Source organism: Salvia hispanica, chromosome 1, assembly GCF_029641045.1.
Source record: "Salvia hispanica isolate PSC_SH4W2 chromosome 1, Shi_PSC_v1, whole genome shotgun sequence".
NCBI lineage: Eukaryota > Viridiplantae > Streptophyta > Magnoliopsida > Lamiales > Lamiaceae > Salvia > Salvia hispanica.
Window position 1 is genome coordinate 32,287,763 of NC_142692.1, and position 26,467 is coordinate 32,314,229.

Consider the following 26,467-nt stretch of genomic DNA (forward strand, 5'->3'; position numbering starts at 1 on the left):
TTTAACTTTATTTGTTAGATTTTAATTTTAATATAATTTAATTTTATTATTTGGATTTAAACATTATTTAAATTAATTATTTTAATTTTGTAATATCTTATTTTATCGTGTAATATCAAATTTGAATTATATAATATCATATGTCGGTCGTTATCGTATAACATTTATATTGTGTAGTAATTCACTCTCATTAAAAGGTGACCAATATTTTTTTGGATGACACAAAATCCGCACGAATCCGACGCGATCGATATTTTTTTGGATGACACGAAATCCGCACGAACGACACGAATCTGTTTGGGTTGAACCCGATAAGAACACGATGATTTGGGTTGGGTCGGGTTGGAACTCGATAAGATTGGATCGATATTGGATTAACCCGATAGCGACCCAATCAGCAAAATTTGACAGCCCTGCTATGCTCTAACCGACCTAAGGGTTATGGATTATGTAACCAATAATTATACGTGGTTTATTATGCTAATGTTTTGACCTTTGGTGCTCCAAGGCCGACCTCCACGTCATTTTCAATTAAAAAAACAAAAATTGAAACAAGAGGCCCTTCTCTCTCCTTGACCGAGGCCTCTTCCATGGCAAACACCAACAGCCCGATCTCCATTCTTTTTTATTTCATCAACCATGAGACAATCTCATTAGTTGATATATTATTTTTAATAATTTATATATCTTTAATGTATTATATTAAAAATTTATAAAAATTATATTCCCTCTGTCCCAGTTTAAAAGTCTTGTCATATTTTGCAATTTCTGTTTGTCCCAGTTTAAGAATCTCATTTAGAATTTGCTATATTTAAACATAAAATTTAACCATTGATAAAATTTACACTTAAATATCGTTACTTTCATATAAATAAAATAAAATAAAATGTTAAACATACAAAAATTCAAAAGGGTCAAAAGTTTTAGGATCATTTTGAAAAAAAGGATCGATTGCTTTCATGAATTTTGACCGGATGCATTTTGGCTTTTGTTTTTTTTCCAAATTCAGCATTTAGTTTGAGAAATTGATGGCATACACCTGATATGGCTTATGAAGCTGTGGAATCCTTGCAGCAAACCTTACGCATAGACATGGCCAAACCAAACCGGACTGCCGGTTAACCGCCGGTTTCTAACCGGTGGTTCGGAACCGGAACCGGAACCGGACGACGGTTCCGATTCGAAATCCGGTTACACGGTTTTTACGGTTCGGTTACGGTTCAAAAAATATGCAACCGGAACCGGCGGTTAACCGTCGGTTCGGAACCGCCGGTTAACCGGTTAACCGCCGGTTAACCGGAAAAATAGCCGTTCGCCGATAGGTTCGTAGGGTTGCAGGGGGTAGGTCTGAAAAAGCACGGTTAACCGCCGGTTTGTGTCGGAAACCGGCGGTTTGTGTTAGAAAACCGGCGGTTCCTGACACAAAACCGCTGGTTCCCGCCGGTTCAGGCGTAGGGTTCAGGCGTAGGGTCTAGGGTTCAGGCGTAGGGTCTGCCGGTTTGTGTCAGAAAACCGCCGGTTTCTGACCGAAAACCGGCGGTTTCCGACCGTTTCAAATTTTGAATATCAATTTTTTTTTTTTTTTAATATCAGATTTTCCCCCCATTTTTATCTATAAATACCCCCTTCTTCATCACTTCTACTCATCCCATTCTTGTGTTAACAAGGATTTCTCTCTCAATCTCCAATTCTCTATTCTCTACCTCATTCTCTCAATTTGCTCTCTACTTGTTTACTTAAGTTGTTCATCAATTTTCATAATTTGCACTTCATATTAGTTACAACTTACAACTTGTTCAACTACATTACTATAAAAAAAAATATGTCTTCTTCTCGTGGTGGTGGTGACCGTGATCGACGGGGCAAAGGAATTGCAGAAGATCAATCTACCCGTCCGAGAAAATCACGACGACCTACTCGTCGAGAAATTTTGGAGGAGGTTTCCCATGCTGAGGCTGTTCGCTTACAAGTAAGTTATAAAATATTTTGCATATTATTTTTTTTATACATAAAGTCATAACTTAATAAGTTTGAGTTCATGATTTTTCTATGTTCATCATCTTCTAAATTCTAATTCGTACATACTACGTATACTATTTGTAGATGGAAGAAGATCGTCGTGCAGCTGCAGCCATTGCACTATCCCAATTGGGTGGTCATGGCGCGGTTGGCGCCGAATCCGATGCTGATAATTACATCTCGGTCGATGATTACGATATTGATGATGTTAATGTTAATCTGAACGATGATAATGAGGACAGTGACGGTGGTGACCACGAAAATGAGGAAATGCCCCCCCCTTCACAAGACGGCCGCGGAGAAAAAACTAAATATAAATCTGATATATTTGTGAAACATTTCAAAAAGGTCCCAATAGTTTCTTCCGCTAATGAAGTGCCGGTATTTTTTATGGCATATTGTAACTACTGCACCAAAAAATACAAATTCAAGAAGTCCGGGGGATATGGCTCTCTCATCCGTCACATGCAGACGATTCATCCCGAACTATATGGGCATACCGCTAGCCAAACCCAACTCAACTTCCAAAGTGCGAGTGCCCATGGCTCCGCCTCCGGTTCGTCTCAAACAGGTACGCCGTCCTCCGCTCTTTTAAGATATGATCATAAGCATACTACTGACGTTATGGCTAAATTTGCTGCCATGCATCATCTTCCTTTTGGTATTTATGATAATCAAGATTATGAAGATTCGATGAAAGAGTGTTATAATTTGAACTCAAAAAGACTACCTAGAACTAGTATTCAACGATCTACCAAAAATCAATATAATGAAATGAAAAAAGATTTATCACGATATTTGAGTAACTTGGGACACAAAGTGAATATTTGCTCTGAGGTATGGACTGACGCTTTCCAAAAGCATGCATACATGGGAATTACGGTTCACTTTATGGACAATAGTTGGTCTTTGAACAAACGTTTAATTGCTTTTAGAGATTTTCCTACACCACACACTGCAAATGCAATTGCTTTTTTGAATTATTCAAGTTTTGAATGAATATCAATTATGCAATAAGGTGTTTTCTATTGCTTTTGATAATGCAACTGCTAATAATGCAAGTATTAGCGACTTGATTGATGCGTGCTCTCCGATTATCGATGGTAAGTATTTTCATCAAAGATGTGTATGTCATATTTTGAACTTATGTGTACAAGATGCGCTTTCTTTATGGCAAAAGCATGTTGATCCTATTAGAAATGCAGTTAGAGCGATTCATTTCAAGCTTGGCAAGGCTTGGAAAAAATATTGCCGTAACAGGAACATCAGGTATACAACCTTTATAATGGATGTGTCTACTAGATGGAACTCTACATATGATTGCCTCAATTCTACTTTGGAGCATAGAGATGCTTTGTGCGATTTTTTTAGAACTAATCCCTATGGTGATATAGTTCTTACGCCTAATTGTTGGGACCAAAGCATGAGTTTATGTCAATTGTTCAAAGCTTTCAAAAGTGCTACCGTTGAATTATCGGGTGTTTACTATTGCACATCTGTTCGTGTGTTAGAGCATTGCATGTATATAGCACTTGGTTTTAAAACATGCATGAAAAATGCTAGATCTCGTGAGTTAATGTGTGTTTTATTTTATATGATTGAAAAATGGTTGAAGTATTTTAGTGAAATTCCAACTGTGTTTTTAATTGCTAAGTGCTTGGATCCGAAATGGAAATTAGCTGGCACAACTAAGATCTTAGATTTCTATTATCAAAATTTGCGTTCTATTGATCTTAGTCCACTTCAAAATTTGCCTTTTGATGATAATGAAACCTCGAGAGTTTTTGAACTAACCATTCCTGATAGATCACTTGTTCAAGCTCAATTTGAAAGTAGTTTGCGTACTCTCTTTGCCGAATATGAAGAAAAATATAACCGTACCCACCAAATTCATCCACGTACACAACATGCTCCTCAACCGCAGCAATACGGCGGTTTTGGTTTTGCTTATGATGACCCCGATGCTCAATCACAATTAGCCGACTTATACGGCTACGGCACTAGCTCAAGTTCAAGGTCCACCTCAATGGGATCGGTAAGTGAGTTAGATTTTTATTTGGAAGCACGCCACCATACTTTTTGTGATGCAGGTCCGACACCCGCCCAAATCGACGTCCTAGAGTGGTGGGGAACACACGAGAAAGATTATCCCATACTTGCGTCAATGGCTAAGGAGATCTTTGCAGTCCCGACTTCCATTGTAGCCGTCGAGTCCGCTTTCAGTGTTGGAGCATGTGTCTTGGACGTGAGAAGAAGCAAACTCTCCGCGAGAAATATGGAAGCCGTGATGTTACTTGATGATTGGGGAAAAGCTGCAAGGAGAGCGCAAGAACCAGATTGGGATGCTCGTGAAGAGAGTGAGGAAACCTTCACCGACACCGAGGATGAAGGTGGAGAATGAAGGCCAACCGTCGTCAACCGCCAACCAACAAGGTAAGCAAGGTAAGAGAACTACGTGGACTTTGATTCCTCAATGCAATTGAGCATTAAGGATACGTAGGCACCTCAACTTAAATTTTAAATTTAAGTTGAGCTCAAGTCCTTTTCCTTTTATTTCTTTTTTTTTTCTAATTGTTTCAACTTTACTTTTAATATGTTTTTTTTAAATTGTAATTTTGTATTTAAATTTTAAATTCAAGTGTATAGTTGTAGTATTGTTGTATTTTGTAACTTGTAATTGTAATATTGTATTGTAGAAATTTACATTCAAAGTTTCAAATCAATAAAATTGCAATTATTTATCGTTATCGATTCTCTTTGGATTTTACTATAGAATTGCAATAAAAGTTATAACTCTAAGATTTAAAAAAAAAAAAAAAAAAAAACCGAACCGGAACCGGCCCGGAACCGCCGGAACCGGTGAAAAACCGGCGGTTAGTAACCGGAACCGGCGGTTAAACCGGAACCGGATAACCGGTATCCGGGCCGGTTACGGTTCATGATTTTGACGAATCGGAACCGGCGGTTTTCGAACCGTGGCCACCACTACTTACGCATAATTCTTCTACGCGACAATGGTCTTATCAGTCCTCTTGTTAAACAACGAATTATATCCATCCACGACAAAGCTGTTGGCCTGCAATTGAATCTCAAGCATTTTCCAGAAAAGGGAATAATAAGGGAGGTCGCAAATACATCAGAAGAGATTATTCAATATCTTTTCTCCCAGCAAAATTTCTCAGATTATGGATCCATAGGCCCAACTGTCAGACTTTTAGATCAGTTGGGGAAATTGGCTATGGAGCTCGACTCAACTGTTGGATATGTGGTTGACTACTGCAAGGAGAGTGATGTTGCGGTTGGTTTTGGTGAGGATCTAAGTGATTCTACTGCTGCTACATCATCATCATCATCAATATATCCACCCACGGGCAGAGATGATATGGTTGGTTTCGATGAAGATGTATTACAGATGAAGGACTGGCTAATTAGCATATCATCCAACCGAGAAATCCTCCCTATTGTTGAAATGGGAGGCCTTGGTAAGTCCAAACTTGCTACACATATTTATAATGATCCATTGATTAATCAACATTTTGATAATCAAGCTTGGGTCACAATATCACAAGATTATAGTATACCAAGTATTGTCTCACAATTACTAGCTTCGCTCAAAGGAAAAGTAGATCGAGTTGGAAGGGAGCACATAAGCTTGAAATTTACAAAATCTTATTGGGGAGGAGGTATCTCAGAGTAATGGATGACATTTGGAGTGCGGAAGTTTGTGATGATGTGTGGAAGCTATTTCCTGACAATCATAATGGAAGCCGGATCATATTAACCACAAGGCTTATTGAAGTGGCAACTTATGCTGCCACTGGGCAGAAAATTCATATGATGCGGTTCTTGGATGACGAACAAAGTTGGCGATTGTTCCACCACAAGGTTTTCGGAGATCAAGATTGTCTTTCATGAGCTACGTAGTGTTGGGGAAAAAATTGTAAAAGGATGTGGAGGACTGTCCCTCTCAATTGTTACTGTGGCAGGACTTTTATCGAGGATTCCTAGAACTCCCAAGTTGTGGCACCAAATTGAAGTAAATGATGGGCAGTTGGCATCAATATTATCTTTGAGTTACAACCACTTGCTTCCACACTTGAGGAAGTGTTTCTTGTATATGGCAGCCTTCCCTCAAGATTATGACATCCGTGCCTCATGAACTCATCAAACTTTGGATAGCTGAGGGCTTTATGGAATGGCAAAATGAATCTGAAAGAGTAGAAGTCGTGGCGGAAGGGTGGTTGGAGGAATTGATAAACCAAAGTCTAGTTTTGATCACTAGCTGGAAAATTGATGGCAAAATCAAAAGTTGCAGGCTTCATAGTATGGTGCGGGACTTTTGTGTGAGACAGGCCGGGCATGAGAAGTTCCTTCTTCCTGTCATGGACTACTTCCCTACTCCTATCTTAAGAAAACATTTTCTTCCACAAGTCCTCCAAAACCATCCACGCATAAGTGTTAGCTGGCATGATCTACATCTTAGAGACTCTATACATAGCTTGTCTACCACTTCTATCATATGCATCCCACAAAGAGGGTATAGGCCCAAAGGCTCTGTAGAGAACTTTACCTCACTTAGAGTTCTTCATGTTTTACGCAGAAACGATCGTTCTTATTGGGAGCTTGGTCAAGTATTTGAATTGATATATCTCACTTACCTTGCTTCCAACATTCCTGATAGTATTGTCCCTCCAGCTATAGCAAAGCTTCAAAATCTTCAGACTTTAATTATTTATAGATTTGACGTTCGTTTGCCAGTGGAGATTTGGAGTCTGAGACAGTTGAGAAATCTTATCGCCTTCTCATTTCAACCTTTACCCCTTCCCAAAGGAGAAGCACCTTTAAAAAGCTTAGCAACGTGATGTGAATCAAATGATACTAATTATACTCCAAGTTTTCTCCTATTAAGGTTTGATTATTATATATTAGTTGATAGATGTACATGTGGAGTAGGGTCTGATTGAAACTGTTCTTTGCCTATCAAGATGGTGTCCAAATTCTTTTATCTTACCACCATTATCTTCGTCTTTGAAATAGCTTCGCGTGGGTATATTGCACGCCTCAATCGGAGTTCAGATGAAGAAGTTATGGACATTTGACGAAGGTTGCGCGAAGCAGTTAAAACCGGCAAAAACGTCCGGGTTGGGCGTTTTCAGCATTAAAAACGCCCGGGGACAGTGGAAACGCCCAGGTGAGCATCAAAAAAGTCCGGGTTGGCACCATTTTGCCCGGTCGGGCGTTTTTCTCGAAAACTGCCGAATTTTAGGTTTCAAATTGGTTTCTGGGGCGGTTTTGGAGGGAGGGGGGGAGACATATTCAGACATGAGAAAAGGGAGAGGAAAAGAGAGAAAGAGAGGAGGAAGAAGAAAAGGAAGAAATTTCGGCCAACATTCCAACGATCCGTCTCCAAATCCCAATTCCACTCAACGTGGCATGTTTCCTATGGTTTTTGTTGCAAATTCCACCATGTGTTTAGGCTAAACTCTCTATGTTGCTCCAAGTTGTAATCTAGGCTTTGTATGGATGTTTCTACACATTTGAACTCATGTGTTTGTTACCAACAATGTGCTTAATGTTTATACACTATGTTTTTGGCTAATAATGTAGTGTTGTTCTTTCCTTTGCTATTGTCTCTTTAACGTAGTTTAGGAATGATTTATTGTTGGTATGCTATCGAATTAGAATTGTTCAGAGGATAATTTGATAGTGGATTAAGTAGGTGATTATAGTAGATGTTTATTTCTCTAGCGCTTCCGCATGAGTTTATAGACATCGAAGATTGGTTCATAGATTATGTGTTCAGCTAATTCTGAATTACTCATCGTGTACATGTTCAGTGTATGTGATTAGGTTGATGATTCCCTTCATATGTTTCGTTGATAAAGGTGTAGAACAATACAAGCCTAGTGAGTAACTTGGAGTGGCATATTTTCTCATTTGAATAGTCTTTCTTTAGTTAACTTGTTGCATTATTTTGTCTTTAACTTTCAGAAATCAAAAATCAAATCTTTATGCTACATCTTTTTAAGTTTTTAAGTTTTAAACAATCTTCTACCTCCCTGTGGATCGACACTTGAAATAATACTAACGACGCTGTAATCTTGCAGTATCGTAGTATTATTAGAGTTAATTAATTAAACTTGATATCTTGTGTGCACTGAATCAGATACTCTAAAATACGCATCACAACGCTTTCTATTGCAGCAAATTTTGTATGTAATGAAAGAATGGTGGATTTGATCCCAAACATAAGAAAGTTGGGAATTTGCTACTTGGTGCAGGCTATCATCTGGAAAATCTCATAGATTTGCTTCGACTTGAGAAGCTTAAATTGAAAATGTATGGTTCATCTGTGCTACATCCTACAGTCTTACTTTTCCCTCATCGCTGAAAAAGTTAGAATTGAGCGGTGGGTGGATTGCTTGGAGAGATATGACAACTGTTCATTGCCTAATCTTCAAGTGTTAAAACTAAAGAACTATGCTTGCCATGGGGAATACTGGGAAACCATTGACACGGAATTTTGTGGGTTGATACTTCTGTTTATTGATGAATCAAATCTCAAGTATTGGGAAACTAGAAGTAGCCACTTTCCGAGGCTCAAGTGCCTAATGCTTCATCGTTGTGCATACTTGGATGAGATCTCAATTCAAATTGGAACAATTCCTTCACTTGAACTGATTGAGATCGATGATCACAATCAATCTCTTTTGCACTCGGTAAATGAATTACAAGCTAGGCATTGGAATGATGGCCTAAAGGTTGTTGTGAAGCGTACTTGATCCTCTCAAACCTGACCGTCTCCGTCATATAAGATAGGGAACTAATAAAAGTTGCAATAGCCAAGCATCCTCTCGTTTTAACATTTCTCAGTTTGTAGAATGTTGGTTGATTCGTGTCACTTTTTCAGATGCAGAGCGTTAATGAGGTAACTTATCATATATTCTACAGATGAAAGATGCAGAGAATTAAAGGTGCAATGGTTGGTGATGTTTGTTTAAGCATGAATGCGAATGATAAAATTGTGTTACAATGTGTAGTATTTCTCAAAGTTAACTGTTTGTTTGGATTACCATTCTTGTTTACAATACTGTACATAGGGAAGAAATAGGCTGCTCTGGATGGTACTTTGTCCTTGTTAACGTTGTTGAACAAGTTTGCATAAACAAGTGAGAGCATTCAAAGGCAAATAAGTTATGCATGAGTTGAAAGGAAAAATTTGTAAATATGATCACCAATGCTAAATTTAAGAAACGTTTCATATTGCATCACTATATATATAGATCAGTGGACTATGCCAAGTAAGACGATATAATCTTACGTAAAGGCAACAAGTGGTATGCGAGTGGTGAAAGCTATATGAACTATGATAGTATTGGAACTTCATTAATGTAGATAAAAAGATGAGAGCTCACGGGCTCAAAGTCTATCATATTGTTATCTTCATTGTAGACAATGACGTGTTAGGGAGATTCAATATAGAAAACAGAAAAACGGATATCTGAAAGTCGTGAAAAACACTTTCAGATCAAATCAATTTCGGTGGTTCTACCAAAGTTATTTGATCGGATAAAATTCAGAGAGTGCAGGACATTCATATATATATTCGAGATAATGAACCAGAAGAATTGATCAGATTTTGAAGAAGACGAACCGGTGCAGTTGTTGACGAAACAGTGCATCTGTTGGGAATCTTAACTGAAAATAACTGATTTTCCGAAATTGCAAATTAGTCCTTCGATTTTCAGAAATTATATTTTCGGAAGCATTTCTGATACAGTAACTTCATTGGAAATAAAAAATTTCCAAGCTGAGCCAGGGGCTCTGCCCCTTGGACCCCGCTACCCGGGGGCGTTGCCCCCGGACCCCCGTTCATCTGTTTAGGGGCTTTGCCCCTAACATTATAATGAATTCAAATAAGCGTGCACTCCGCACCTCCATACTTAAATGATGTATCATTATAACAATACTGATCAATCAAGTTAATCCAATTACACTAAAATATCTAACATGACGGACCTAGAAAATAGAATTCGCGGGGTCGAAGCTATTACATAAAAAACATATAAAATATAAAATAATAAGTAACTATTAGCTTAAAACAATATAATATTTAAATTATTTTAAAATATGAAATTACAATGTAAGTAATATCACATTTTGTTATGCACTATAGTTAATTCTTATTTTCAAATATTTTGTTTTAATTTGTGAGACATTATATGTATAAATCTTTGTATCATCACTTTTTTAGTAGTATAATTTTATTTGCTATTCTACAAATATTATTCTTATTATTTGTATTTTAAATAAAAATAAAACTCAATAAAATAAATCAATGAAACATAATACTAACAACTAGTACACATTGATTAGTTTAATAAAATTAAATTAAAAGCATAAAATAAATAACTTGGGGTTTTTTGCGCTCAAATGAGAAATTATGATCTATGCATAAAACTATAATATATTACTAAAATAATCAAAACAAAGAAAACCTAAAATCATTTTACAAGCCGCCGCCTATGTAACAACTGCGCTCTTCTTCTTCTTCTTCTTCTTCTTCAAGAAAGCTCTCCTCGCTCATTCATTCTTCATCTAATTACCTTCTCCTTTTTTAACCCAAGATGTCATTTTTTCAATTTTGTTCACTATTACTTTGTTTCTTCTCTTCCATGGAAACACTATGGTGGGGTCGGAGGCGGTGCTATAGTGGTATCGGCCGACCGATTGATAGAGATTCCGATGGCTCTCACGGACCTGCGGTGGGGTCGGCCGACCCCACCTGGGTCCGTCATTGATTGTAGAGGAGTGGAGCATGAGTTCAGAACGTTTAAAATATATAGTCATTTTTTGTTAGACATATATAATATGTACACCTTCTGTCCGTGAATAGGAGTCCCGTTTTTTCATCTTAGTCCGTCCGCGAATAGGAGTCCCGGTTAACTTTTACCATAAATAGTAATAGGGTCCCACCTTTCATTAACTCATTCCACTCACATTTCATTTAAAACTAGTATATACAAGTGAGACCCCTATTCCGCTGACTTTTTTCCACCCACTTTTCTTTAACATTTCTTAAAACCCGTGCTGCACATAAATGAGACTCCTAATGGCGGACGGAGAGAGTATGTTCAATCGGGAGATTTCCTAGTTTTTTCGGATTGAATCGTGTACTGGTAATTATTCTTGCATCGTGAGAGTTGAGGTGGTGGTTCTGAGTGTTGAGGCTTTAGTAGCGCCGGTGGGATATAGGGACGCGACGACCGGTGTCCGATGGTGACATGATGCAGTTTGTGTGACGGTTAAGATGCCAACTGTGTAAAAGTAGAACGTAGAAAAGAAAATAACCATAATTGTTCCAAAAAGTTAAAATAGAAACATTCAAAAAACAGAATGATTTAGATTTATTTACCTTTTCCACTTTTAAGGGCGTCGATCGGAACGACTCATACTGCAAATGGAGAACCGATCATCAGCGGTCGTCGGACGTTGAAGAGAGATGAGCGCTCGATTGGTGCCTCTTGCGTGAACCAATCTCATTTTCAGTTTTTTTTTTTAAATATCATTTTTGATGTTTTTCTATGTTTTTTTTTTAATTTCTTCTGTTTTGTTATTTTATACTCCATCCATCCCACAGTAAGAGTTGGGGTGTGCATGGATTTTAAGAAAGACAAAGAATAATGGATTGAAAAAGTAAATGGAATATGATTAATTTTTTTATATTAGTTTTATAATAAAAAAAGGAAACTGGATATCTTCGTAAAACTTTTGTATTCCAGAAAGGGAATTTCATAACCGTCTCATTACATTTATAGCTAATCAGGGAATATTGTAAACGGCATTGAATCAATTGGGTGATACCGTGACAACACAACATTTATTCAATAGTTAACAATTTAATGGAATATAAGACTTGCTTATGATAAAAGTGTATGATAAAAGTGAGATATGGGACAAACCTAAATGCCAACGGTGAAGAGACGAAATACTTTAATGAATTCTCTAACAATGGATCCCACGTTATCATAACTTTTTCTAATCCCAATTCATCATAAAACAAGTTAAGAATTGGTGGCACCAATCTCAAGCCATAATCATTTTAGATTGAAAGGACTAAACATATCGAAGTTGATTGTCATTTCATTTGAGAGTGTGTTTTGAATCAGATAATTACTACTCCTTTCACTTCATCGCCCAACCAGATTGCTATCTTTACAAAACCGTTGCCGGGGAAGCGTTTCTCAGAACTTTGTACCAAGCTGGACATGATCAATATATATGATCCAGCTTGACGGGGAGTGTTAATATATTATACTCCCTCTGTCCCATTAGAAATGAAATGTTTTCCTTTTTAGGTTGTCCCAATAAAAATGAAACGTTTCCTAAAATGGAAACAACACTCTCTCTACTTTTCCTTCTCTCTTACTTTACTCTCTCTTCATTAACTCACAAAACACCACTGCATAAAATCCTGTGCCGGAAACCAAATGTTGCATATTTATTGGGACGGAGGGAGTGTGTATTATGTCCCACATCGGAAATGTAACATAGTCTAGCTTAGTCTCTTGTACTATATATATGTGGCCTATGTTTACTAATGAATAAAACAACTACTTTCTCTCTACTATGTGTCTATACTTTACTGTTCTACACAGACCAATTGGAGGAGTTGGCTGAGGTGCTCGAGTCAATTGTTGGATATGTCGCTGCCTACTGGCAGAGAATTAGCAGATGAAGATCCGAGTGATTCACCATCAATATCTCCACCCACGACCAAACATGATGTGGTTGTTGGTTTTGATGAAGATATACTACAGGTGATGGAGCGACTAACTAACCATTCACCCTATCTACAAATCTTCCGCATTGTCGGAATAGGAGGCATTGGTAAGTCCACACTTGCTAAATATATTTATAATCGCCTCATGCACAATTTTGAAATTCGAGCTTGGGTCACAGTATCACAAGATTAAAGTACATCAAGTATTCTCTCACAATTACTAGCTTCGCTCAATGGAAATGTAGATCCAGTTGGAAGGGATTCATTGAAAGTAATCGAAGCAGAGAAGCTTGAAATTTACAAAATCTTATGGGGGAGGAGGTATCTCATAGTAATAGACGACATTTAGAGTGTGGAAGCTTTGGAGTGCGTACAGTTGCTATTTCTTGACAATGATAATAGAAGTCGGATCATATTTACCACAAGGCTAATGGATGTGGTGACTTATGCTGCCATTTCGTGGGACATTCATGTGATGCGTTTCTTGGACAACGAACAAAGTTGGCGTTTGTTCTACCACAAGGTTTTCGGAGATCAAGATTGTCCTCATGAGCTACGTAGTGTTAGGGAAAAAATTGTAAAAGGATGTGGAGGACTGCCCCTCTCCATTGTTACTGTGGCAGGCCTTTTATCTAGGATTCCTAAAACTCCCAAGTTGTGGAAGCAAATTGAGGCAAATGATGGGCAGGTGGGATCAGTACTATCTTTGAGTTACAACCACTTGCCTCTACATTTGAGGAAGTGTTTCTTGTATATGGCAGCCTTCCCTCAACATTATGACATCCACGCCTCTGAGCTCATCAAACTTTGGGTAGCTGAGGGCTTTATAGAATGGCGAAATGAATCTGAAAGAATGCTTGGAGAATCTGGTCAAGCAACGTCTAGTTCTGTTCACAAGCCGGAAAAGTTATGGCAAAATCAAAAGTTGCAGGGTATAGTATGGTGCGGGACTTTTGTGTGCGACAGGCTGGGCAAGAGAAGTTCCTTCTTTCTGTTACGGACTACTTCCCTAATCTTATCTTGAGAAGGCATTTTCTTCCACAAGTCCTCCAAAATCATCATCGCGTAAGTTTTAGTTGGCATGATCTACATCTTAGAGACTCTACGCATAGCTCATGTACCACTTCTATCATATGCACCCCACAGAGAGTGTATTGGCCCGAAGGCTCTGTAGAGAACTTTACCTCACTTACAGTTCTTCACGTTTTACGTAGAAATGATCATTCCTTGTCCCACAAAAATATAAGTACACTTTTGGTTGAATACAAGTTTTAATGCATAATTGGTAAAGTAGAAGATAAGTTGAAAAAAAAGTAATTAACATATCGTTAGTGGCAAATACGTTCCACCTCATTACAGAGAAAATAGTTATCAAAATTAGAAAATGTGTATTCTTGTGTGACACACTAAATATGAAATAGTGTATATTCCTGTGAGACGAAGGGAATATGATACAGTCCTTCATAGTAATTAATAATCGTGACATGTATTATACTTTCTTGGAATGGAGGTTTCTCAAAAAGAAATTGACAAAATATACATTGAAGATAATTTGGCCAAATTGAAGATGCTTAGAAGCATACAAGTAAAAATTCCTAAAAAGGCTAATGCGTAAATAGATCATCTTGGAGAGACCAAGAATAGGACGATTTTACATCGTAGGCCTCCTGCGTGAGGATTCATTTCCGTTCCAGTTATGATAAAGCCGAGAGATTACTTCCAAAGATCTTATTAATTCAGCGTCATTTTTCTGCTGTGGTTGTGTGTGTTCTCTTTATTTGAGACAATCAAGAGGCGAGCCCTTCACTCCTAGCAATGTGAACGATTGGTGATGTTTGTAAAAGTATACATGTTTGTTTGGATTATCATTCTCGTTTACATTGTTTACTCTCCAGTCTATATTGGCTTTTAAGAATAAGATCACAATTAATGATGAATATTTTAGCCAAAAAAGTCACAGTACCTTAATCATCCGCATAATCATAGGCTATGCACTTATGTTGCTGGGCCGAGGGTTTCTTCCGTTGTGGGCTTTCGTCAGTGAATTGTGGACCGCTTTCTGGGCTATACAATGACGAGATTTTGGGCCCTTTTGCAGTTTTCGTCTCCATTAAGGGCCGCGAAACAGCCATAAATAGAGTATACTAGTATGTAATAGAGTAGTATTTATGTTTTTCATTGAAATAATGATTTAAAGTGTGAGTGACTATTATTCTACATATGAATTAATTGAGGGTACTAATTAAAGTTTCAAAGTTATAGAGTTTACGTCAACAATAATTGTAATGTTAAGGAATACACCTTTTATAAATCAAATGTCTACAAATATTAACTTATTAGCTTATCAGACTAGTAGTACTACCTTTCAGGTAACATAATCATATAATTTTTAATATTAAATTTTAACTACTCTGTTATTTAAAAAATAGAAACCATATTTTATTTTGGTTCATGGAGAACAAAATTTTCTGTTTTAGAATTTCTTTTCTACTCTTTATTAGGATGAAGCCAATTCTTAATTAACAATACTTGAGTCACTTTCATTCTCTTTTCTCTCTTGCTTTAATTGTGTATTAAGGAGGCAAGGGATATAGTTTTGTTACTAACATTGGGAATTGGTCTATTGTGATTGCAGAAGTTTGGTGCTTATATTATGGACTACAATTGGCTAAGGAGAGAAGATATAACAAACTGGAGGTAGAGAGTGATAGTTTTGTTGGTGTTTCGATAATTTTGGATCATTTTGATATCTCAATTAACTTTCGGCCTTTAGTACATAACCTTTAGTACAGAAAGTGCACGACATGCTCAAAGATTTTGATTCTGTTGTGATTCGATACATGTACAGATAAGGTAGTTTTACAGCGGACTTTTTGTCGCATTTTGCTTATAGTTTTCTTCGAAGAGTTCATGTTCTAGAGACTCTGCCATGGGGTATAAATAGTTGGCTGCTTCATGATAGAATAGATGTTCTTTAGGTTTTTACTCTTTTCTTCGACTATAGCCAGCTTATGTTAAAAAAAAAAGTCCATATGGTTTGAAAAGTTTTTTTTAAAAGATTGAGGAAGTATTGTTAAAGTATCTTTATCACTACGTAATTAATTAATACCAGTAATATTAAAACTTAACAAAATCAAATGAATCGAGATTCGACAATTTTGTTTACTATCAAATATTCAAATGGCTTATATAAAACCCATAATCCAAAAATAAAACTTGATCCAAAAAGTAATTAAAATTGAACCGCACTTAGATAAAACGACAAAAAATTAATGCATTTTATATCAAACAGTTAGAGTGAATCCAATAGGGGGCCGCGGCTGCGCCGAGGCGTGCTATAGCTGAGGAAGAGGGAGCCTCGGCGGGGTGGGGAGGAAACGGTGGGGTCATGGGCGCGGTTTTTTTAATTTTTTTTTATATTTTCAGAATTTATTTATATAAATACATCTATTTCTCTCATTGCTACTTCACACTCACACATCCCCATCCATTTATAATACAATGAATTTTTGGTTTTAATTTTTTGTCTAATTAAATTAAGTTTTTTTTTTCTAATTATTTTCTTCTGATAAAATTTTTATTCTTGTCCAATAATTGAATATATCAAAAATATCGATATATATAGTATATTCGATATAAAACGATATATCGCGATATAAGGAAATTCATATCGTTATCGTATCAAAAATTTATGACACAATATCGTATTGTATCAAAATTTACGATATACCGAAAATTCGATAATATTTTTATATTTTTCAATATAATAGGAGCGATATATCATTTTTTCGATATTTTTCCCCTGTCCTAGCATCACAGCATCCAAAAAAAAATTATGTATTGATTAAAATGAATCTCGCAATTTGTGTAATGCGTTTCAAAACACGCATGCGATCGTGCGTGTTCTGTAAGCCATAAGAAAATTTGTCCATTCAAGAATCCACTCTTTATTTTTGGGGGAAGGATCTCCTGCACTTTATGAATGAAACGCAGGTACACTCCCTTTTGATCTTATTTCTTTTATTTAATTGTGTGTGCATGAAATGGCATAGGGGATCCATTTCCTTATTTTTGTCCTAAAATAGAAAAAAGACCCCCTTGATTTAGTGTTTCAAAACTCATATAATAGTGAGAGCCTCGCTCGCCGGTAGTGGTTGGTATGGTTCTTTCGTTTGATCCAAATTATTCATTTTAAAAGGCTACTTCTTCACCTCACAGTTGACTTTTAAATCTTGCCGTTTTTGCATAGATTTAATGATGCGAATCCCAACTAACCCATAATCATACACTGATATGGCTTATGAAGCTGTGGAATCCCTGCAACAAACCTTACTCATAATCCTTGAACGCGACGATGATGATCTTATCACTCCTAGCGTTGAACAACAAACTATATCCATCCTCTACAAAGCTGCTGCCTTGCAGTTTAATCTCAAACATTTTCATTTTCCAGAAAAAGAAATAATAAGGGAGGTAGCAGATACAACAGAAGAGATTATTCTGTATCTCTTCTCCCCACAATATCTATCAGATCGTGGATTCATACACCCAAGTTTCAGACTTTCAAATCAGTTGGAGGAATTGGCTGAGGAGCTCGACTCAACTGTTGGATATGTGGTTGACTACGTACGGCAACGGAGTGATTCTGCACTCGAGAGTCAAGTTGTAGATCCAACGGAGATGATTGCAATAAGTACAAACAGGTTGAGGAGATTAGCGGGTATAATAAAGTCAAGATGCAGAGAATTAACAGATGAAGATTCACCATCAATCATGACCAAGGATCCTGTGGTTGTGGTTGGTTTTGATGAAGATATACGACAGATGATGGACCGAATAACTCCATATACATCCTATCCCGGCCTACAAATCCTCCCTGTTGTCGGAATGGCAGGCATTGGTAAGTCCACACTTGCTCGACATATTTATAATGATCCACTGATTAATCGAGTTTTTTATGCTCGAGGTTGGGTCACAATATCACAATATTATAGTATATCAAGTATTCTCTCACAATTACAAGCTTCACTCAATATAAAAATAGACCGAGTTGGAAGGAATTCATCCAAAGGAATCGATGCAGAGGAACTTATAATTCTCAAATTCTTATGGGAGAAGAGGTATCTCATATAATAGATGACGTGTGGAGTGCAAAAGCGTGGGATGATGTACGGAAGCTATTTCCTGAGAATCATCGTAGAAGCCGGATCATATTAACCACAAGGCTAATGGATGTGGCTACTTATGCTACTAGCAGTTGGAGCCCTGTTCATATGATGCGTTTCTTGGATGACGAACAAAGTTGGCGTTTGTTCCACCACAAGGTTTTCGGAGATCAAGATTGTCCACATGAGTTACGTAGTATTGGGGAAAAAATAGTAAAAGGATGTGGAGGACTGCCCCTCTCAATTGTTAATGTGGCAAGACTTTTATCGAGGATTCCTAGAACTCCCAAGTTGTGGCACCAAATTGATGTAAATGATGGGCAGTTAGGATCAATATTGTCTTTGAGTTACAACCACTTGCCTCCACACTTGAGGAAGTGTTTCTTGTATATGGCATCTTTTCCTGACGAGTACGAGGTCCATGCCTCTGAACTCATCAAACTTTGGATAGCTGAGGGCTTTTGGGAACATCAATTTGAATTTGAAAGGCAAGAACTGGTGGCGGAGAGGTGCTTGAATGATCTGATTGGGCAAAGTCTAGTTTTGGTCACTAGCCGCAATATTGATGGAAAAATCAAAAGTTGCAGGCTGCATATTATGGTGCGAGACTTTTGTGTGAGACAGGCCGGGCGAGAGAAGTTCCTTCTTTCTGATATGGACTACCTCCCTACTCCTATCTTGAGAAGACATTTTCTTCCACAAGTACTCCAAAATCATCATCGCATAAGTGTTAGTTGGCATGATCTACATCTTAGAGACTCTACACATAGCTCATGCACCACTTCTATCATATGCATCCCACAAAGAGGGTATATGCCCAAATGCAATGTAGCGCACTTTACTTCACTTAGGGTTCTTCATGTTTTACGTAGAAATGATCATTCATATTGGGAGCTTGGTCAAGTGTTTGAACTGATTAATCTCACTTACATTGCTTCCAGTATTCCTGATAGTATTGTCCCTCCAGCTATAGCAAAGCTTCAGAATCTGCAGACTTTAATTATTTATAGATCTGATGTTCGTTTGCCAGTAGAGATTTGGAGTCTGAGGCAATTGAGACATCTTATCGCCTTCTCATTTCAACCTTTACCCCTTCCCGAAAGAGTAACTCTTTCTCTAGTAAACTTGCAAACGCTTTCCATGGCAATAGACTTTGTGTGCACTGTTAAGATGGTGAAAATGATTCCCAACATAAAAAAGTTGGGAATATGTTACTCTGGAACGAAGTTTGGTGTTGGACATGATTATACTGACAATCTTATATATCTGCGTCAAGTTGAGAAGCTGAAATTGGAGATTTATGGTTCATATGTGCCACGTGTGACTTATTTACCTTTGTCGCTGAAAAAATTAGAACTGAGTGGCCGGTGGATTTCTTGGAGAGATATGACGATTGTTGGTTCATTGGCTAACCTTCCAAGTGTTGAAACTAAAGAACTATGCTTGCCATGGGGAACACTGGGAAACCATTGAGGGGGAATTTGGTAATTTGATACTCCTGCTTATCGATGAATCAAATCTGCAGCGTTGGACAGCTAGAAGTAGCCACTTTCTGAGGCTCAAGTGGCTAATGCTTCATCATTGTCCATACTTGGATGAGATTCCACATGATTTTGGAAATATTCATCCACTTAAACTGATTGAGATCGATAATCACAATCAATCTCTTTTGTACTCGGCAAACAAAATACAATATATACATAGGAAAGATCATAAAAATGATCCCTTAAAGGTAGTTGTGAAGTGATCTTGATCCTCTTTCATACATGACCGTGTCCATCATACAGTGTAAGGAACTCATAAAAGTTGCAATATCTATGCATCTTCCTCTCTTTTTTTATATTTAACAGTTCTTAGAATGTTGGTTGATTCCTGTCATTTTTTCAGATGCTGAGCTTTAAGGAGGTGGCTTATCAGATATTCTACTGATGAAAAAGGCAAATAAATAAAGGTGCAATGGTTGTTGAGTGTTGATGTTTGTTTAAGTATGAATGGTTGATAAAATTTGGTACTTGTTTCCAAGCTGGTTTCATATAACTGTGAATGATAAATATTGTGTAACAATGTGTAGTAGTGTTTCTCAAAGTTAAATGTTTGTTTGGATTACCATGCTTGTTTACAGCGCACTACATAGGGAAGAAATAGGCTGATCTAGATGGTACTTTATTGTAGTTGAACCAGTTTGTATACACAAGTGAGAGCATTCAAAGGCAAATAAATGATCCTTCCCTCCGTCCCCTAAAAATAGAAACTTTTGATTCTAGAGAATTTCTTTGTCTCTAATGAGGTGAGGCTCATTTTCCACTAACACAATTTTCTTTCTATCTTTTACTTTACAAATTTTGTATTGAAACCCGTGTAATTCTAAAAGTTTCTATTTTTAGGGACGGATGAGGGAGTAACAATTTGAAAATAGTATGATTATCAATGCTAAATTTAGACGTTTCATATTGCCTTAGTTCACACTATATAGATCAGTGGAATATGCCATGTAATATGATAAACTTAAGTAATGGCAAAAAGTGATACGTGATGGGAGCTTATGGGCTCAAAGACTATGATATTTTTAATACTAGTATATTTGTATTGTATAGAAGTAGAGAAGTAGAGCATCAGTTCAAAGTGGCGGATCCAGGATCCGGAAACGGAGGGGGCGGAATATATAGTATTAGCTTGATTTAGTGTGAATATGACTATTTTTTTCGTTGTTCGGAGCGACGTCGGAGACAAACGAAGGGGGCGGATATGGTAATTTTACGTCCTAATAAGGGGAAAATAGTCGCACGGAGGGGGCGACTGCCCCCTGCCCACCCCCCCGATCCGCTACACTTCAGAACGTTTCTCGAATTGAACTATGTACCGGTAAAAACAGAATCATTGAAGATTTATTTACTTTTTCCACTTTTAACAAATGGATCCCACATTATCATAACTTTTTCTAATCATTACTAGTGGAAGATCGGTGGCACCAATCTCAAGCCATTATCATTTTAGTTAGACAAATTGGCTGCATACACCTGATATGGCTTATGAAGCTCTGGAATCCCTGCAACAAACCTTACGCGGCGATTATCTCATCGCTCCTCCTGTTAAATACCAAATTGTATCCATCCACGACAAAGCTGTTATCTTGCAATTGAATCTCAATCATTTTCCAGAAAAAGAAACAATGTCAGATGTAGCAGATACAGAAAAAGAGATTATTCAATCTGTTTTCTCCCTAGAAAATCTATCAATTTGTGGATCCATAACTGCCCGGCTTTCAGATCAGTTGGGGAAACTGGAAGAGAATCAGAAGAGGTAGATTCGAGTGATTCACATGTTTCGGCTGGTTTTGATGATTATTTGAATGATTCTGCTGCTGTTGAATTAGCAGAGGAAGATCCGAGTGATTCATCATCAATATCTCCACCCACGACCAATCATGATGTGGTTGCTGGTTTTGATGAAGATATACGAAAGTTGATGAACAGAATAACTGACTATTCATCCTCTTCCTACCTACAAATCCTCCCTATTGTCGGAATGGGAGGCATTGGTAAGTCCACACTTGCTACACATATTTATAATCATCCAGTGGTGATGAAGCGTTTTGATATTCGAGCTTAGGTCACACTATCACAAGATTATAGTGTTGAAAGTATTCTCTCACAATTACTAGCTTCGCTCAAAGGAAAAGTGGATGAAGATGGAAAGGACTCATTGATAGTAATCGAAGCAGATAAGCTCGAAATTTACAAAATCTTATCGGGGAGGAAGTATCTCATAGTAATAGACGACATTTGGAGTGTGGAAGCTTGGGATCATGTGCTGAGGCTGTTTCCAGACAATAATAATGGAAGTTGGATCATATTAACCACAAGGCTAATGGATGTGGGCCATGTGGCAACTTATGCTGCCATTTCGTGGAACATTCATATTATGCGCTTCTTGGATGACGAACAAAGTTGGCATTTGTTCCAACACAATGTTTTTGGAGATCATGATTGTCCTCTTGAGCTACAATGTGTTGGGGAAAAACTTGTAAAAGGATGTGGAGGACTGCCCCTCTCAATTGTTACTATGGCAGGACTTTTATCCAGGATTCCTAGAGCTCCCAAGTTGTGGCAGCAAATTGAAGTAAATGATGAGCAGTTGGTATCAATATTATCATTGAGTTACAACCACTTGCCTCCACACTTGAGGAAGTGTTTCTTGTATATGGCTGGCTTTCCTCAAGTGTATGACATCCGTGCCTCTGAACTCATCAAACTTTGGGTTGCTGAGGGGTTTTTGGAATGTCGAAATGAATCTAAAAGCATAGAAATGGCGGCGGAGGACTGCTTGGAGGATCTGATCAAGCAAAGTCTAGTATTGATCAGTAGCCGGAAAAGTGATGGCAAAATCAAAAGTTGCAGGCTGCATAGTATGGTGTGGGACTTTTGTGTGAGACAGGCTGGCAAAGAGAAGTTCCTTCTTTCTGTTACGGACTACCTCCCTACTCCTATCTTAAGAAAACATTTTCTTCCACTAGTCCTCCACAATCATCCACGCATAAGTGTTAGTTGGCATGATCTACGTCTTAGAGAATCTACACATAGCTCATGTACCACTTCTATCATATGCATCCCACAAAGAGGGTATAGGCCCAAAGCCTCTGTAGAAAACTTTACTTCACTTGGGGTCCTTCATGTTTTAAGTAGAAATGATCGTTCATATTGGGCGCTAGGTCAAGTGTTTAAATTGATTTATCTCACTTACCTTGCTTTCTATATTCCTGATGATATTGTTCCTGCGGCTATAGCAAAGCTTCAGAATCTGCAAACTCTAATTATTTATAGATCTAATGTTCATTTGCCTGTGGAGATTTGGAGCCTGAGGCAGTTGAGAAATCTTATTGCCTTCTCTTTTTGTCCTTTACTCCTTCCTGAAGGAGAAACTCTTCCTCTAGAAAACTTACACACACTTTACATGGCAACAAACTTTGCATGTAGTGGATGGATGGTGGGAATGCTCCCAAACATTAAAAAGTTGGGAATATGCTACTCTGAAGTGAAGTTTGGTGTAGATTACCATCTTGGCAACCTTATACATTTGTTTAAACTTGAGAAGCTGAAGTTGAATATGCATAATTCATATGTGCCACGTCTGAATCCTATTTTTTCTCTGTCACTAAAGAAGTTGGAACTGAGTGGCGGGTGGATTTATTGGAGAGATATGGCGATTGTTGGTTCGTTGCCAAATCTTCAAGTGTTGAAACTAAAGAACTATGCTTGCTATGGGGAACACTGGGGTACCTTTGACAAGGAATTTGGTAATTTGATATATCTGCTTATTGATGAATCAAATCTCAAGTGTTGGACAACTGAACGTAGTCACTTTCCGAGGCTCCAGTGCCTAACGCTTCTTCGTTGTCCATACTTGGATGAGATTCCATATGATATTGGATTGATTCCATTACTGCAAGTGATTGAGATTGATGATCATAACCAATCTCTTTTGTACTCAGGCAAAAAAAATACAAGAGGAACGCCAGGACTGGGTAAGAGAAGACCTAAAAGTTGTTGTGAAGCGTTTTTGATACTCATTCAAACTTGTTTGTGTGCTTCACATCAGGTAAAGTTTTCATAAAAGTTGCAAGGTTTTACATTGTGTTTAGCAACCATACTGTATTGAGCAGTGACGGAACAAGAAATTTAACCAAGCTGGGACTGAAATTAAAAAATATACTCTCTCCGTCTCTCTGTAATAGAAGCATTTCTTTTTGGCACGAGATTTAAAAAAAATTATAGAGAGATGAAGAGAGAATAAAATACTTTTTTGCCGAAAAAGGAAATTACTTAGCTACAGTGGAACAAACCAAAAAGTAATACGACTTAGTTACAGAGAGATGGAGGGAGTATCACAAAAAATGGAGTATGGAATTTTACATGTAATATATGCACAATTTTTACCAAACACTTATGATAGTGGTTTTGGACGAGTAGACATGTATCGCCGAAGAGGTATCATTTTCATTTTTTGTTTGAAATTTCTCTTCTAATGTGTATACAAGATATCAGCCATCCATTTGTATCTCATTTTATTTTGCTAATTTATAGTATTAATACTCCCTTCGTTTCATAGTAGTGGAGATATTTTTTTTCGACACGTGATTTAAGAAAAATTGTGTTAAGTGAGTTAAGTAAAGAAATGATAAAGTAGGAAATGAAAAAGGTAGAGATAAGTGAGAAGAAATGTATTGGCTTTTACTAAAAAGGAAAATGACTCTATTGCTATAAAATGTTTCAAAATGACAAAATGAATCAATTACTATCGAACGGAGAGAGTAAGTTTAATTGAAAAAATTACTTTTTTGACAGAAATTGTTACGATCGAGAGAATCAGTGTCAATTCACTTGAATTTAGAATTCAAATACTTGCATTATTCCTTAAATTTTTTGAGAGTATTCTTTGATTTTTTTAAAAAATACTGATACATAATAAAAGTAAGCAATAACAATAATTTGTTATTAGGAAAGTAAGAAAATAATTTTATAAATTAATGTCATTATTATACCTTTTTTACTAGCTTTTTAGTTTACAACATTATGTTGTCAACATATAATGTCACTAATTTTGTCAGACTATCAAGTGGGTCCAAATACCAATTAATTTTATTATTATATTTTGTTTTATCTTACCTACGAGAGAGAAATTTGATAGTATATAATGTTAATAAACAATCCTATTCTACAAACGCTCAATAATTAAATAAAAGGCCCAAAACATTGAAAGCCCAAATAGTCTGTCTTCCCCCTTTTCTCAATCTCCAGTTTCAGATCGGCGTCTGTCTGGATTGAGGGCTCCTCAGACCTCAAGTTATCTGGGGCGGAGACCTAGCGGAGGACGACTGTAGCAGGGGAATTCTGGGTCCGGTGCTAGCCAGGCCCTATGTAGTTCCGTCACGGGTATTGAGTAAGCTAATTAAGAGGTTATGAAAAGTTACACACTTAACCATTAGTTAAGCATCTTCCTCTCTTTTTAACGTTTCTCATTGCGCAGAATGTTGGTTGATTCCTATCATTTTTTTTCTTCTCATTTTTTCAGATGCAGAGCATTGATGAGGTAGCTTGTGAGATATTCTACTGACGGAAGAGGCAGAGAATTAGAGATGCACTGAATGGTTGAAAACTCCTACTCCCTACTTGTTTGCAAGCTACTTTCAAGTAATGACGACATGTTGTGTTATCAGATATAGGACTAGGTTGATCAAAAGTAATGACGACAATTTCATCCAAAATAAACCTTCAGGTCTCAGCACCACAAACATTTACATATTGGGTAAGCAGTTATGCTGGTGGGCTTTGCTATTGGGCTTCCGTTGTGGGCTAGAGAATGACGCGATTTGGGTCATCTTTTGCAGTTTCGTCTCCATTAAGGGCCAATATTTTAAAATGTGTTGATAACTACTAGAAGAGAGGTCTAATAAGGGGAAGAAAGGAATTAATAAACGGAAGAGGGAGTTTATTCATCACTGCTCCGGTTCAACATATAAATACAATCTCTACTCCAGTATTGGATTGTAATTCAATGAAAGAACTTCTATCACGAGGAGCACAATCTCTAGTTGCAGAAACTAACAAATTCTGAACCTCGGCCTAGTTTGGATTTTTTGGTTGTTTCTTTACCATTTATGTCCATTTTTGTTGATTTTGAGTGATGCACTTGTATTTGTTGGAGTTTAGACCATCTCCAATAGTACACTAAAATCTTAAATGGGATAGGTATTTAGCTCCAATAGTACTCAAATCCAATCCTATTTTTGGTTTTTGAGAAAAAAATATCTATCTTTAGGTTTACACTAAACCAAAACCTAAAAAATTCTCAAATTTTGTGAGTAAAAAAAACATAATATAGAGAATATTCTTTTAAGTTTGAGTTTAGTGTAAATGGTTGGAGTAAAATCAATATTTAGCGTGAGATTTACACTAAAATGGGTTTGAGTTTAGTGGAATGGTTGGAGATGCTCTTAGTAACCAATCTCTTTTGCACTCGGCATAAATTATACTCCGAAAATTTGACAGTGCTGGCAATTTTAATTTATACTCCATCAGGTAACAATGACGGACCCAGGAAATAGAAATCATGGGGTCGGATAAAAGAATTAGTAATATACACTTACTAATTTAATTATTATTATTTAATATTAGCCGCTGTGCATTATTAGAATGAAAATGTGCATTATTAAATGACACGTGACATTAATCTAACCGTCAGATGACAAAATCGTGGGGCTAGGATTAAGAAGGAAAAAGGACAAAAGATATGAAAATGATTTGAATACATCCCTATATATATATATATATAGGAGTGATCAAGGTCTAACTAATTTTAAGTGTATAACTAGAGAATAAATTTCAGCCACACATCTTGTTACTCCAATTTAATCTTAAAGGTTGAACAAATTTTCAGATTTTTGTTAAAAATAATAGCCCAAGGGCATTTTTGGAATGGTATATCAACATCTCAAACTCAAGCG

The 26,467-nt window shown here is 37.1% G+C and overlaps 4 pseudogenes across 2 annotated transcripts; all 4 read left to right on the forward strand.

The window, feature by feature from the left end:
- The first annotated feature begins 1,822 nt into the window (after nt 1–1,822).
- On the forward strand, nt 1,823–8,801 carry LOC148933628 (putative late blight resistance protein homolog R1A-3; annotated as a pseudogene).
- A 3,921-nt stretch (nt 8,802–12,722) lies between these two features.
- LOC148933629 (putative late blight resistance protein homolog R1B-12) lies at nt 12,723–14,077 on the forward strand (annotated as a pseudogene).
- A 3,001-nt stretch (nt 14,078–17,078) lies between these two features.
- LOC125223547 (putative late blight resistance protein homolog R1A-3) lies at nt 17,079–20,073 on the forward strand (annotated as a pseudogene). Its single transcript, XR_007176729.2, has 2 exons — nt 17,079–19,755; nt 19,855–20,073. The product of XR_007176729.2 is annotated as a putative late blight resistance protein homolog R1A-3 (transcript).
- An 899-nt stretch (nt 20,074–20,972) lies between these two features.
- Nucleotides 20,973–25,726, forward strand: LOC125223545 (putative late blight resistance protein homolog R1B-16; annotated as a pseudogene). The gene is made up of 2 exons (XR_016130290.1): nt 20,973–25,269; nt 25,352–25,726. The product of XR_016130290.1 is annotated as a putative late blight resistance protein homolog R1B-16 (transcript).
- Nucleotides 25,727–26,467: the final 741 nt, after the last annotated feature.